The following is a 14810-nucleotide window of genomic DNA, read 5'->3' on the forward strand; positions in this document are numbered from 1 at the left end:
TATATCCGCGAGTCGCAAGAACAGACTGCGGAATATTGCGCCGAGGAGAGTCCATATGATTTGGTGTGTCGTATTGCGACTTCGCTCTTGGAAAATTATATTTTTCACTTTCTCTTGACTTGACTTCGCTGCGTGCATGAATTGACACCGAAAGAACCGGTCCAGGAGCGGTGGAGTCGCAGGATCAAACGGGGACGGCGAAAACTCGACGACCAAAGCCACGGTTACTTCGTATTCATCAGTTGGCTCTGCTTATGTACTGGTTCGCGAGAGGGGGTGAAGAAAAGTAATCAAGTTACTTACTGACACTGTAAGTGATGTACTAGTAAATTTGGCCTTACCAGACTTTTACAAAGACGAACTTATCTCAGCTTACCTGCTACTAGCTTAATAAATACTATTTTGTGTTTGAAAATCTGTATCCATAATGTTTTGAAAACGCCATGATCAGCTATTAAGTGTGCAGTATGCCAGTCTTTGACAAAGGCTTCTGATCTGTTGCCAATCAATCATCAACACCGGTAATTGCTTTTCGTAATTGCTCATGTCCCTGTTAGCAATCGGATTGGATAGAGAAGGAGGAGGATCGGAGGAGGAGCAGAATTGGGCAAGAACGGAGAAAGAATTGTATTTCGAGCGACAGAAAAAAGGTTCAAAGGACAGTTGTCTATCTGTTTATCTATGCCCCCTTCTTCAATACAACTTGACTACTTATATTAGCCTCTCTCTTGCACGGGCTAAGCCCACGGATACAACCGGCCTATACCCATTCTGGCCCAGCGATACAAGTATTGGGTCATCGTGTGCGCAAACTCTATCGTTCCTTCCCGCCAGCTTCAGCAGCGTTCGTCGTGGCAGCATCTGCTCCTGATGATGATAAAGTAATGCTAACAGCCCCCTTCCCTTGAGGACCTGCTTGTTCCTAAGCAGGAGCGAAGGGAAATCTCTGCTTGAGTGACTCTGTGTCTTCCCAGGTTGCGACTGTGTCGTCCAGCCCCGACCAACGAACCTTGACTTGGGGAGCAGATGCACACCGCAAATGATGAGCCGACGATGCAAAACCTGTAGAGGGATCTAGATAGTAGAATCGTCAGTTGGTAATGATGTGATTATCTGATGCTTGTACCCAACGACATGCTTCAACTGTGAAACGTGGAACATTGGATGGATGGAGCTAGAAGACGGTAGCGCCAAACGGTAAGTGAATGTTCGAGATATCACATAGAAAGGGGTGAATAAGTGTTCCTAAAAATTAAAAGTTTGCAGCAGATTAACCGAATCTGGAACTTTCAGGTACCGGAAGATCCGAGTTCAACCCGGACTTTCCGGATACAGATCATGAAATCGAAATACAAGTATGCCTAAGCAAATCTAGTAATTCTAAGTGTTACCACATGTTTCAAATGATATCTAGAGACCTTTTAACCGTTCACCTTCAACCACAAACTTACAATTACGTAGATCGAGGCAAATTGCCCAAAAGTCAACTAGAATAAGAATGAACACACATAAGCAAAGGAGACAAGTGATTTGTTTTCCGAAATTCGAATCCAAAGATCTTACGTCTCCGTTGAGGTGCTCGCAAAGAGCCGAGTCTCTTTCAACCCTTTTTCTCACCAAATGACCACAAAGATCGAGCTTGGACTTACTCAACGTCCTCTTTCCTTGAGAAGACGAGGATGAACCTTCACAGACGTTCTTGCATCACACCACAACCTTAGGTGCTCACAAGCGATGCCTAGCCGTCTAGGAACTCCGAGCTTCAAGAGTAACGAATGTGGAATCGATCGGCTTCACGACGAACTCAAGTGCTTAAAGATTAGAATGAAGCTCACTAGCACTCAATCTCAATCTCTCAACTCAACTCTCAAATCCTTGTGAGAGATGAAGCCAAAGGGAGTGGGGAGAGCTATTGAAAAGCTTTGAAAACTTTTATCTCATGGTACGTCAGCAACCCCAGAAGAAAGGAAGTATTTATACCTAACTCCCAAAAACTAGCCATTATACAACTTTCTGGCTTAACCTAGAACTTTCGGTTTGGCAAGAGACCAAGATAACCGAGGACTCCAACTCAAACTTCATCCATAAGGTCCGACTAATAGATCACATAATCTGAAAGTTCTGAACCCATCCAGAACTTCCGGGTTGAGGCTTCAACCCATAACTGAGCACCCCTGCCCGGACTCCCATCCGGAAGTTCTGTCTACCCAGAACTTTCGGGTCAGCCCGGAATATCTGGATACAAAAAACAACATGAAACTTCCCAGTGTTCGTAGGGTGTTTTATGTCTCTCATTTTTAGGTCAAATAAGTACTTTAAGCACTGAGACATCATCAAGACTATCTATACGCATCCTTCTTGATAGTACGGCATATTTATACTCAAATTCAAAAGTAAAGGAATTTAAATCCAAGGAGTAGCCACACATCGCTTCTCTTTTCCCCTTTTGAGGGTGCCTAGCGTTATAAAGTTCTCCATGGGACTAATACATGTTCATAAACTCATTAAACTTTATTAGTCCTTTAATCGCTTGTCATCAATTATCCAAAACTCACATAGGGGAGTTAGATGCACTTTCAGTAAGCCACTAAGCCAATACGAGCCAACACTCAAAAAAGCCAAAAAATACTTGAAAGACAACTTGTGGCTGGCACGAGTTGCAACTGACAATTGCACATACGGCTGAAGCTTCAAATAGACCCAATCATTCACGTAAAAAACGCGTTCAGAGTGTTTTTTGTCTGCTTGAAGCTCATCTGTTGTTAAGCTCTAAGGAGGTTCTGGTAGATTAGTTTGTTCATGAGTTCATGTTCCTTTAACCATGATTCTAGATCACTGGCAGTGCTGGAGAAAGAGGGAATAAGTCCGAGAACCTTGGGCCGGTGGTCGTAGAGAACTTTAAATAGGGAACGACCAAGTGCAGAATGGTCACTGGTGTTATACCAGAATTCCACATAAGACAACCAATGTTTCCATTGTTTAGGACAGACATGAATGAAACAACAAAGAAATGTCTCGAGACACTGGTTCACACATTTCGTTTGCCCGTTGGAATGCAGCTAGTAAAGATTTTGTCACGGTCGGATATAACAGACTGAGGCATATCGTGGAGACGGTAGATGTTGTCCAAGAATATCATAGCCACATGTGCTTCAGAAAATGGATGCCGCAATGGAAGGAAATGGGCATAACGACTAAATTTGTTGACGACAACCAATATGCAGTTATAAGATTCTGATGCAGGAAGTCCTTCCACAAAATCCAGAGAAACAATTTGCCAAGATTGTGTAGGAATTGGAAGGGGTTAGAGGAGACCTGGAGAAGCAACGTGGTCGGGCTTACCTTGCTGACAAATTGCACACTGTTGGACGTATTGTCGGACAAAGTTTTTCATCCCAGGACAACTGAATAATTTCTTCAATCGTCTGTAGATAACTGGAACACTAGAGTACCCACCCACTGCACTATTGTGCAAAGCTGCAATGACATGATGATGTAATTATGCATTAGAACCCAACCAGATTGTACCATTATATCAGAGCAAGCCATCCTTTAAGTTGAAATGTGGTAAGGAAGTTGGGGATATAGCCAGCTGGGCAATCATGGACAAAGCTTTTCTTTAGATTGGTAACTGAGGACAACATCTTCCAACCAGTTTGCTTTAGTTGATGAAAGAGCCACAGAATTAAGTTCCATGTGTATTCTCCAAGAAAGGGCATCACCAACGTGATTCTCAAAACCTTTTCCGTAGACAATGAGATATTGCAATCCAATCAACTTGGAGAAGACCTTCTGTTTCCAAGGAGTGTGAAGACGATGCTTGGTTAATTGGGACAAACCTATGGTCAGTAGAGATAATGAACTCTCCAAGTTTTATGGACAGAAACAAGTGCAGCTTGTAAAGTTTTAAAGGCATGATCACGATCAGAAGTCCAAACAAACAATCTATTATTGCGTAAAATGCTGAAATAAGCATTCGGGTTAAAGGACGACTGATGATCAGTTAAAAGATGACTGATAATTCCAAAATGCTAAACAAAGCGCCTATAATAATCAGCAAGGCCTAAAAGGCTCTCAACTCTTTAACATTAGCTAGAGTTGGCCATGTTTGGATAGCTTGAATCTTGGCAGTGTCTGTAGAAACACCATCTGGTGTGATAACATTTCCAAGATATGAAATCTGGTTATGGGCAAAGACACATTTGGACAATTTGATTTTCCATTGATCTTGGCTCAGTAATTGGAGTACCTAACTTAAGTGAGATAGATGTTCTGCAAGTGTAGTACTATAAACTATAATGTCATCAAAAAATACCAATGCACATTTCCTTAATAGGGGCGCTAAGGTGGCATTCATTGCTCATTGGAAGGTGGCTGGAGCACTAGTTAAACCAAATCCCATAACGTTGAATTCAAATGGCCTTGATGGGTTTGAAATGCAGTTTCGTATTCCTCACCTGGCTGCAACAAGATTTGATGGAAGCCAGTCCTAAGGTCTAACTTGCTAAACCATTTTTCATTAGTCAATTCATCTATTAATTCGTCAAAGATTGGCAGTGGGTACTTGCACTTGACTGTAAGGGCATTCGGATATCGATAATCAACACATAGACGCCAGGTTTGGTCTTTCTTTTTGACTAGAAGGACAATAGAATAAAAATGGTTATTGCTGTGTTAAATCACACTCTGGGATAACATATCTAAAACTTGTTTCTCAATTTTGTCTTTTAAGGAAGGTGGATACCTATATGGCCTTACATTGGCAGGTATGGCACTAGGAAGTAAAGGTATGGCATGGTCACATTGTCTACTAGGTGGCAGATCAGTTGGTTCAGAGAAAATATGGGCAAATTCATCCAAAATCAACTGAATAAAGTTTTGTGGAGGTGGTGTAATTGTAGCACTAACCTCTTGCACAGCAAAAACTTGAATAATGGTACACTCTGGTAAAGATGGCAATGTACCTTAAGGAAAGTTGCATCCCCCTTGTATGTATTAACACCCATTTGTTTGCCCAATCAACTCGCATAGGACTGAAGAATTCCAACCAGTCCATGCCCACTATCATGTCATAACACTTTAATGGTAAAACTTTCAAATTAGAATGGAAGTGCAGGCACCAATACTCCATTCTCCTTGATGCAGTTCTGAAGAGCATTCTATGATCCTACCATTGGCAATTTGGACCTTAATAGAATTAAGAAGTAGAGTGATACCTTCCAATTGGTGAGAGAGCTACTCATTGATGAATGTGTGTGAGCTTCCAAAGTCCAGAAGGATAGAAATTTCCAATTGTTGAATCGTGCCTCTGAATTTCACCAGTGAGGTGGGGGCGCAATCGGATTCTCAAGCATGCCTGGAGCGGACGACGAATGCTCGATGTTCTGATACCAATTGTTAGCAACCAGATTGGGTAGAGAATGAGGAGGATCAGAGGAGGAGCAGAATTGGGTAGGAACGGAGGAGGAATTGTATTTCGAGCGAGAGGAAGAAGGTTTAGAGAATAGTTGTCTATCTGTTCATCCATGCCCCCTTCTCCAATAAAACTTGACTACTTATACTAGCCTATCTCTTACATAGGCCAAGCCTATGGATACAACCGGCCTATACCCATTCCAGCCCAGCGATATGATTATTGGGTCATCGTGTGCGCAAACTCTGCCATTCCTTCTCACCAGCTTCAGCAGCATCCATCGTGTCACCATCTGCTCCTGGTAATGATGAAGTAGTGCTAATAGTCCCTTCAGAGGAGACGTCCGTTCGGAAGAGATACCTTCGGACATGAACATGTTTGTTCATCATATATAAATACATGATTCAATGAAATGAAACATAAGGAATTCAATATCGATTTTATCTCTGTCTCTAACTCTCTACAATCTCTACTGCTCTTAATATGAGCAACCATCTATTGTGGGTTTCTCTGAAGTATGGAGCAGGTGCACCACCAAACATGGATTAACGAACAACACTTGGACTTAATTACTTCCCTCAAGAGGAAGGACATGTCTGTTCGCAGATTGGATGAAGTCAAAAGAGCAGAGATATGGGATGAGTTGCTAGTCCAGAACTCCGGATGGCTAGTCACCTGAACTCCCAAGCCGGTGATCCTGTGTTCGAACCCAGGCATCGGCATGGGTGTCTAATGCACCTCGGGTGAAAAATCTACCTTTATCTAAAAGAAGAGCAGAGATTTTTTTTTTTTTTTTTTGCTGAACAAGATATGAATACTGTTTTAAAAAAATCTGTTGCTAGTAGTTAGCCATGTTAATGTACTTCTTCTGCATCTGTAGCCGAAAAAATTGTTCACCAGGCTGATAGAACAACCTGGCTTTATTGTCCCTGATGATAATTCCAATTCTGGCTTCATGTGATTGCACATCAAAAGCCCCGTCTATATTTATCTTCAGCCATCCCTGTGCTGGTGCTATCCAAGTCTTTATCACATCTTTCTGTGTATGTATTCTTCGATCTACAAACACTTCAGAATACATTGGTTTTTTACCTTATGCATCTTGCACATCGTCACCATGTCTGATGTTGAGCAATTCATCCCAGTAGCTTTCCAAGAACTTAACTGATGCCTGTATTGGTGTTCTTCTAGCTTTGTGTATGAGTCTGTTCCGTACATGCTAAGTACGCCAAAGTAGCAAAAGGAGTTTTGCTCCCTCCTCCTCCTTTAGCTTGAACAAAGTCAAAATAAGCCAATCCGGTCCTGAATTTTGTAGCTCTCTGTTTTGCGGTAGTGACCATGCCTCACGCATAGCATTCCTTAGTCCCTTTAATTGTAAATGTATGTTGTTTTAGCCTCATTAACTATTCTCTAAATATAAATTATTGAACTTCTATACATTTTTTTTCTCTTTTATTCCCTTCTTACCTTTATTTAATAAATACTATTACTTAAAAAATGAATACGTTATCTTTTCCAATACAGAATAAATAAAGAGTAATAAGGTCATTTGATCTACTTTTTTAATCTCTGTGCATAAATTTAAAACGACCTATATTTGCAATCGAATGGAGTAACCTGTTTCTACTTCCGGTCCACAAATTTCACTAGTGTCAAATTGATTCATTGTGCGTCTTTTCCTGTTATTTCGTGTTGCTAATCCCTCCTGTGAAAGTCGCCATGCAAAAGTCTTAACTTTTTGAGGAACTGGAGATTTCCAAAGATTGAGCAATGATGTCTTTGTGCCGTCCGTTATGCTACTACTAGAGGCGAGACCCTTTTTTGTGTCTTGTAAATTCAGCGCCAGTTTGTAGGCACTCCTCACCGAGAACAGACCTGACTTTTTTTTTTAACGGCGCGGCCCCATCTGCGCGGTCTTCCAGGAGACCAGGAGCTGGTGGAACAGACCTGACTTTTCAAAATACCAAGCGATAAAATCTTCATAAATCTGTCTTGAAAGCTTTAAACTCAGGATTTCATCAACGTCATGAGCATGGAAGAAACTGTGAATTAGGTCCTCCTCCCAAGTCCGACGTTCATGATCAATCAACTGAGACACCCATTTCAACCTACAAGGTCTTTTCTGCCCTGTCACTCTCAGCGAAGAAGCGCTAGGGATCCAGGGACTCCACCAAATGCAAACTAATGTGAAGTGATATACATAATCGAGAGGACATCTAGAGTATCATAGTCATAGATCTGTAAGCAAACTAGACTAGTATAATAGTAGTTGAAAATCTAAAGACGGGGTATTTAACTAGGCCAGAAAATTGTCCCCTTTTGAAGCATTTTGGGTTAATAGTATTGTAAACCAGCGGTTCAGTTAGCGTAGCTGAAATAACATCAAGCAACATGACACATATATAGTTTAACACATTTGTCAAAGGGTGGAAGGAGAGCAGAAATTTCTTGGAGTTGTCAAACTTCAACATGTGCGCTGTGTAAGCAATGTGGTTGAGGTTTTTAGTTCGCATGTCTGAACTTTCAATCGGCTAAACTAAGCTAAACTAATTCCTCTACCGGCCAGCGCGTTTCTCGCAATGGTTGTTGTAATCTTTCTAATGTATTTTTTCCTCTTCTTAATGCAATGATACGTATCTCTCCTGCGTATTTGAGAAGAAAAAAAACCTCAACATGAAACAAGAATGTCAAAATTTTGTCATCTGGTTTTTTAATCGAAAGGAATTCACTTGCTTCTCCAGACATTAATTAATTTGCCTACTAGGACTATCTGTCACTCTCTTCCGCAATAAAAAAAAGAAAAGAAAAGATAAAAAGAATAGCTGTCAGCGCAATGTCACTCCATTTGTAGATCTTTTGAGGCTCAACATCATAGACGTTGATGCTACTGGGGAAAAAATATGTGACATTACAATGTCAAAGCTCTTGCCACGTATATTAAGGAAAAGTATGCGTAGATTTTGTTGTAAGAAAACAATAAAAAAACATACAAATGCAAAGTCAACTTGTGGATGATGATATATATTTTTCTAGTTCCCAATGAAATGCATGTAACATATACCTCCCTTTTTGAAGTAGATGCATGCATGATCTTCAAGTCAAATTCAGAGCAATCCTCCTAAACACTGACGACAACATAGACTGTGGAAGTTGGACACTTTTGTGAACGCAATCAAATGCCATCAAAATAATAATAATAAGGGATGCTTAGTCTGCATGCAGCAATTTCCATAGAGTTTCCTTGTGACAAAATGCCCTGATACTGAATTCATCTCATGAAAGCAGCCTTGCCACTAGTGTCTGATCTCTGTAGGTTTCACTCACTCTTTCTACAGTTTATCCGCTTAGTAAGACTGGTGAACTGTACTGATCAAATCAGAAATGGCCAAGGAAGCCGCTTACATCTTAGTCTTGTAGATCAAACCATAATCTTGTGTAAATCCAACTTGCCACTAAAGTCTGTAACTAATACATGGCGCTCTTTACGTCAGTTTATGACTTGAATGAGACCACATAAGTGATCATGAAAGACCACATATGTTGAAAACTCGTAGTAGTTTCCATGGCGGTGTATTTCTACTTGTGAGAATCAAACTAAATATCGGGAAGAAAATTGCTTAAATGAAGTCAATTATGCTCTTTTATCGTAATTAAAGGGCTGAAGATTATTGCATCCAAGCGAAATGGGGGTACTGCCAAATAGTCTCCTCTGTATGCTGTGAACAACTTGTTTACTGGGTAAGTTGAACTGAATTTTAGTTGACCAGTGCAGTGCAGCCTCTCCCAACAAACATGTTCTTTATTTCGGTTGTTGGTGAGCGAGTCCTTGCAGAATTGCTCGTTAGTGCTGCTCACTGTATCATGACATAAGGGCAAGGACTAGTCCTGGTAGCACAAATAGTGAGCTAGTCCTATCAACTTATCAAGAGTGAAAACAGCAGCAGCAGCAGCAGAAGAAGCAAGTCTGAATTCTGAACAGAGCCTGTTTCCGATAAAACTAGCCTGAGCAGATATCTCAGCAACATTTAGGCTGAATAGTTGTCTATGGCACCACTTGCATTTTCTCAAAAAAATGTTTTCTATACAGGAACGGAGAGATTTTATTAGCATAAAAGTTGCAGAGGCATGTATGAATGGGTTGAGTAGCAGCCAGACCCAGACATGTCGCCCTACCTCCAGCGAGCACGAATTGGACTTGTTCAAATATTGGGCCAAACTTGATAGGCCCCAACATTTCCGTACAAGAAAGTTTTTTCACGGATCTGGAGGCCGGGGTTGATTCGGCCCACCTTGGCTACTTCTGCCACGAAAAATCGGCCCTAGAAAAGCAGCGCATAGCCGGTCGTGGCCCAGTGGGCGCGCAGCCAACCACATGGCTGAGCCTGCTCTACGGCCATGTCACACAAGCTCGAGTTTTTTTTATTTGTATATTTTCTGACATTAATATTTAAATAAATAGACTTTTGATGAAACAATTGTAAAAAAAGACGTTTACCGACTTCTAATGGGACGGTTAGGCTCTTACCACTCTCTAATCAGAGCAGTCCACCTTGGCAATGCTGGCCTAGCAGTCTTCCGATTGGGCGGTAGTGTGAACAGTGTTTCATCAAAATCAATTTTAAATTTTTTTTGTACGTGTTTAATAATTTATGTGTAATCTATTTTAATTGGATTCACCTAAAAACCATGTGTATATTTTAAACTAAATTTCTCGCAATATGACTACTTTTATAATTTTTAACAATTGTTAGGGCCTCAAATAAATTCCCAAAAATATGGAACAATTCACTAATATTCATCTTATGTGATGGTCTAATTTATAAAATTATTTCCAGACCTAGTCTATATGGTGAAAAAGTGAGTTCTTTTGTAATGCTCTATTCACATGAAATGATAAAACTGTATATAAATAGAGCATTACAAAGGGACTCACTTTTTCACCATATATCCTAGGTCTGGAAATAATTTTAGAAATTATTCCATTACATATGATTAATATTAGTGATTTTTTTCAGATTTTTAGAAATTTATTTGAGGTCCTAACAATTGTTAAAAGTAATAAAGGTAGTCTTTTTTGGAGAATTTATTTTAAATTATACATATATTTTTTAGTTGAATCCAATTAAAATGGATTGCACATAAATTCTAAAACACGTACAATTTTTTTAGATATTTTGGAACAATAAAATACCACAATTTTGTATAAAGAACATGGGAGGGAAAAATATTTCTGCGAACAGTGATTTTGATGGAACAGTAGCTACCGCCCTATCAGAGCTCTGTTAGCGCGTGGACTGCTTACCGAACTCTTAGAGAGCGGTAAGAGTCTAATCATACTATGAGAGTGTAATATGCATCTATCTTTACAATTCTTTCTATCGGGAATCTATTTATTTAAATATTAATATTAAAAAATATACAAATAAAAAAACTCCACAAGCTCAACCCCTGCCACCTCAACCCTGGGTATGATTGTTTCGGTTGAAGAATGTGAAAATCATATGTTAGATTGTGGATGTAAAAGTTAGATTATATAAACTGTATAAGTTGGTAGAAGACATATTAATAATTATTACAATCTAGAGACTGAATTGTTAAAAGCTAGATTACATAATCTAGCTGTATGTTTTAACTTGTAGATTATAATCATAATTTATATCTGCAAACTGAAACAAACATGTCTGAATCTCAACTAGTGCTTCTGTGTTGCAATTTCCCAAACTCCACATGACATCGAACCAGCGTGTTCTGCAGGAGATTCATGGCGACGGGTACCTATCGTCGATATCATTCATCGGCCTGCCATGCGGGGATTGCTCGGTAGCTCCGTCCATGCCGGATAGTGATGCTTCACTGGAGATCCCAGTGCCGCGGACTCTCTAGGCGCTTTGGCCTTCCATGCAAGAGGCTATAAAAAACTTCGTTTCCTTAAAAAAGGTTAGAGCTTTCCGGATTCCGGAACAGAGGTTGTACAGCCAAGATTAGAGCCTCTTTTGCAGAGAAGATTGCCAGATGAGCTCACATCGGAAAGGAACCTGGCCAGTTGCTGCACTCCCTTCACACCTCACTCATAAATCATATGAGAGAACCAGGCGTCCTGAAACATGAGTCCTACTTCTATTTCAGTTTACTTATCACTGATTTTCTCAGATGATTTATGGGTGAGGTGTACCGTCCTCTCGGGTCTTCAGGGATGGAAGCGAGGAGCGTCGCTGTTTGGACTTTGGATCGATCACTAGTATAAAAAGGTCCCTGGACCCAACTCACCCAAGCGGAGTGCAGCAACGAGCATCGCCTTCGCCTTCTCTGCTCTGATCCGCGGCGCTCTCGTATTACTTAGTGTTCGTGGTGATCGAGGTTAGAGATGGAGAGGCGTTTCACCGCATTCTCCACTTGGTTCTTCGTGCTTTGGCTTTTGGCTGCGCAGGTCGGACACCAGACCGCGGGGGAGACCGCGCCGGCGCACGTCCCCGTAGGCATCATACTCGACTTGGCGTCGACGACCGGGACAAGCTCGCAGGCCAGCATTCGGATGGCGGTGGAGGATTATTATTCCGTGCATCCCAACTCGACCACGAGGGTGAGCTGCATTTCAAGGACTCATGTGGCCCGAGATGCTACTGAGTTATAGGCTGACCAGAACCAACCACACTTGTCACTTGCAGCGGTGGACCTGATCAAGAACGCGCAGGTGCAAGCCATCATCGGGCCCAAGACCTCCGCCGCGGCCGAGTTCGTGGCGCACATCGGCAACCGCACGCACGTCCCCGTTCTCTCCTGCTCCACCACCTCGACCAGGTCCAGAACGCCGTTCCTCGTGCGCACCTGCGCCGACGACTCCTCCCAGGCCGCGCCCATCGCCGACATCCTGCGGAGCTTCGCGTGGCGCGCGGCGATCCTGGTGCACGAGGACTCGCGCTTCGGCGCCGCCATCGTCCCGGCGTTCAATGACGCGTTCCGGGGCGTCGGTGCGAGCGTGGCGCACCGCGCGGCGGTGCCGGCCGACGTGTCGGACGACCGCCTCAAAGCTGTGCTGTACCGCCTCTCGGCGATGACGACGCGCGTGTTCGTCGTACACATGTCATTGTCCCTGGCACTGCGGCTGTTCCACAGGGCCAAGAACGCCGGCATGATGTCCGAAGGCTACGTCTGGATCGCCACGGACGGTAACATGGTGGACACGCTGAGCCCCGAGGACATCGACGCGATGCAGGCTGTTGTCAGCGTCTGGCCTTACGCACAACCCACGAGCCAGGCCATTGACTTTGCGGAACGTTTCAAGGTGAGGTTCCAGCAGGAGAACGCCGGCTTTCAAGACATCCAAGACCCCACTGTGTCGATGCTTTGGGCATACGACACGGCATGGGCAGTCGCTGCAGCCGCCGAGGCGGCCGAGATCTCCGGCCAGGCTTTCGGGCCACCGCAAGGAAGCACAGAGCTGACGGAACTGGACCAGCCAACGGAGCCACATTTCTCAAAGGCGTTGCTCGACACAACATTCGACGGGCTGGCCAGGAAGTTCATGCTGTTAGACGGGCAACTCCACATGCCGGCGTACGAGATCATAAACGTCGTCAGAGAAGGCAAGAAGACAGTGGGATTCTGGACGGAAAAGTTCGGATCTCATCTGAGTTCGAAGCTGCCAGCTGCGAAGGTTTGAACCAAATTGTTTGGCCCGGTGCCGGACAATCAGACATACGAATTCCGAAAGGGTGGGCTTTTTCGCCGGTCGGACAAGAGCTCGTGTCGGTAAAGCATGGGTTCGACCAGTTCGTGCAGCGTACAACGACACAACGACCAATAGGACAATGATCTCGGGCTACTGCATCGATGTGTTCGACGCGGCCATCAAGAGGCACTACCCTACCCGGTTTACTACGAAGAAAATTATATAAGATCTGATCTTACATAAATATCTCTTTTTATGTATGTTATATATTCTTTTTATTTTTCTCAGTTATAAATGTTAACCATTAAATCATAGTCAAAATCTCATATAGATCTTTCGGTAAAAAATCTCATAAAAAAATTTCGGTTTACTACCGGTACGAGCCGTTCTGCGGCATTAACGATGCCGACTCTTGCAACCAACTGATAGACCTGGTTCCCCAACAGGTGAGGACAAATCTGTGACGATTTCTTGAGTAATCAATCACTCGACAGTAAGCGCCAGTGAATTACTGACCATGCACTGACTTGTTGCTGCAGAAAGCTGACGCGATGGTGCGCGACGTGGCGATCACCTCGACCAGGATGGACGAGGTGGACTTCACCATGCCGTTCACCGAGTCGGGGTGGTCGATGGTCACGGCGGTGCAGTCGCAGCAGAGCACGAGCATGTTCTTCTTCCTAACGCCGCTCACCGCTGGCCTCTGGCTCGTCAGCCTCGCCGCCTTCATCTTCACCGGCTTCGTCATCTGGGTGATCGAGCACCGGATCAACCCCGAGTTCCGCGGCACGCCGCTGCAGCAGTTCGGCATCATCTTCCACTACGCCTTCTCGACCCTCGTCTTCGCGCATCGGGATCTCTAACGTCTATAGTTTGGAGAAACGCCTAGCTAACTTTACACTACAGAGCAACCTGTCAAAGTTCTTGATGGTCATATGGATCTTCGCCGTCCTGATCCTGACGTCGAGCTATACGGCCAGCTTGACATCGATGCTGACGGTCCAGAAGCTCAAGCCGGCGGTGACCGACATTAACGATCTCATCAAGAACGGTGAGTACGTAGGGTACCAGGAGGGCTCCTTCGTAGGCGGCGAGCTCGTGAAGATGAACTTCGACCCGAGCAAGCTGAGGAGCTACAGCACCCCAGACGAGTACGCCGATGCGCTGTCGAAATGCTCCGACAACGGCGGGGCTGCCGCAGTGTTCGACGAGATCCCCTACTTGAGGTTCTTCCTGTCACAGTACTGCGACGGCTACACCATGGCCGGCCCGATATATAAGGGCACCGGCTTCGGATTTGCGTTCCCGAACGGATCTCCCCGGGTGCCGGAGGTGTCGCGGGCGATCGTGGGGCTGACGGAAGGGAACGACATGGGGCTGATCGAGAGGAAATGGTTCGGTGCACCGGGGGCTTGCGGCGACGGCGTCGACGCGTCCAACACCAGTCTCACCCTGTGGAACTTCAGCGGGCTGTTCCTCATCACCGGCGTGGCGTCGTCACTCATGCTCATCATCTACCTCGTCATGTTCGTCTACCGGGAGCGCCACGAGCTCCGGGCGGCGGAGCCCGGGTCCGGGAGCGTATCGCTGAAGCGGCTGCGCGCGTGGATGCAGCACTACGACCGCAAGGACATGAGTGCTCCCCACTTCAAGCAGCAGCTCTCGAGCGACTCGCCGTCGAGGAACGGCGGCAGCCATGGGATGCAGAGGGGGGAGAGGGCCGAGTAG

General features: G+C 44.1%; 1 pseudogene; it reads left to right on the top strand.

Annotated features, from left to right (window-relative positions):
- Nucleotides 1–11777: 11777 nt before the first annotated feature.
- On the top strand, nucleotides 11778–14810 carry LOC133920777 (glutamate receptor 2.8-like; annotated as a pseudogene).

This window comes from Phragmites australis, chromosome 6 (assembly GCF_958298935.1).
Source record: "Phragmites australis chromosome 6, lpPhrAust1.1, whole genome shotgun sequence".
Taxonomy (NCBI): Eukaryota; Viridiplantae; Streptophyta; class Magnoliopsida; order Poales; family Poaceae; genus Phragmites; species Phragmites australis.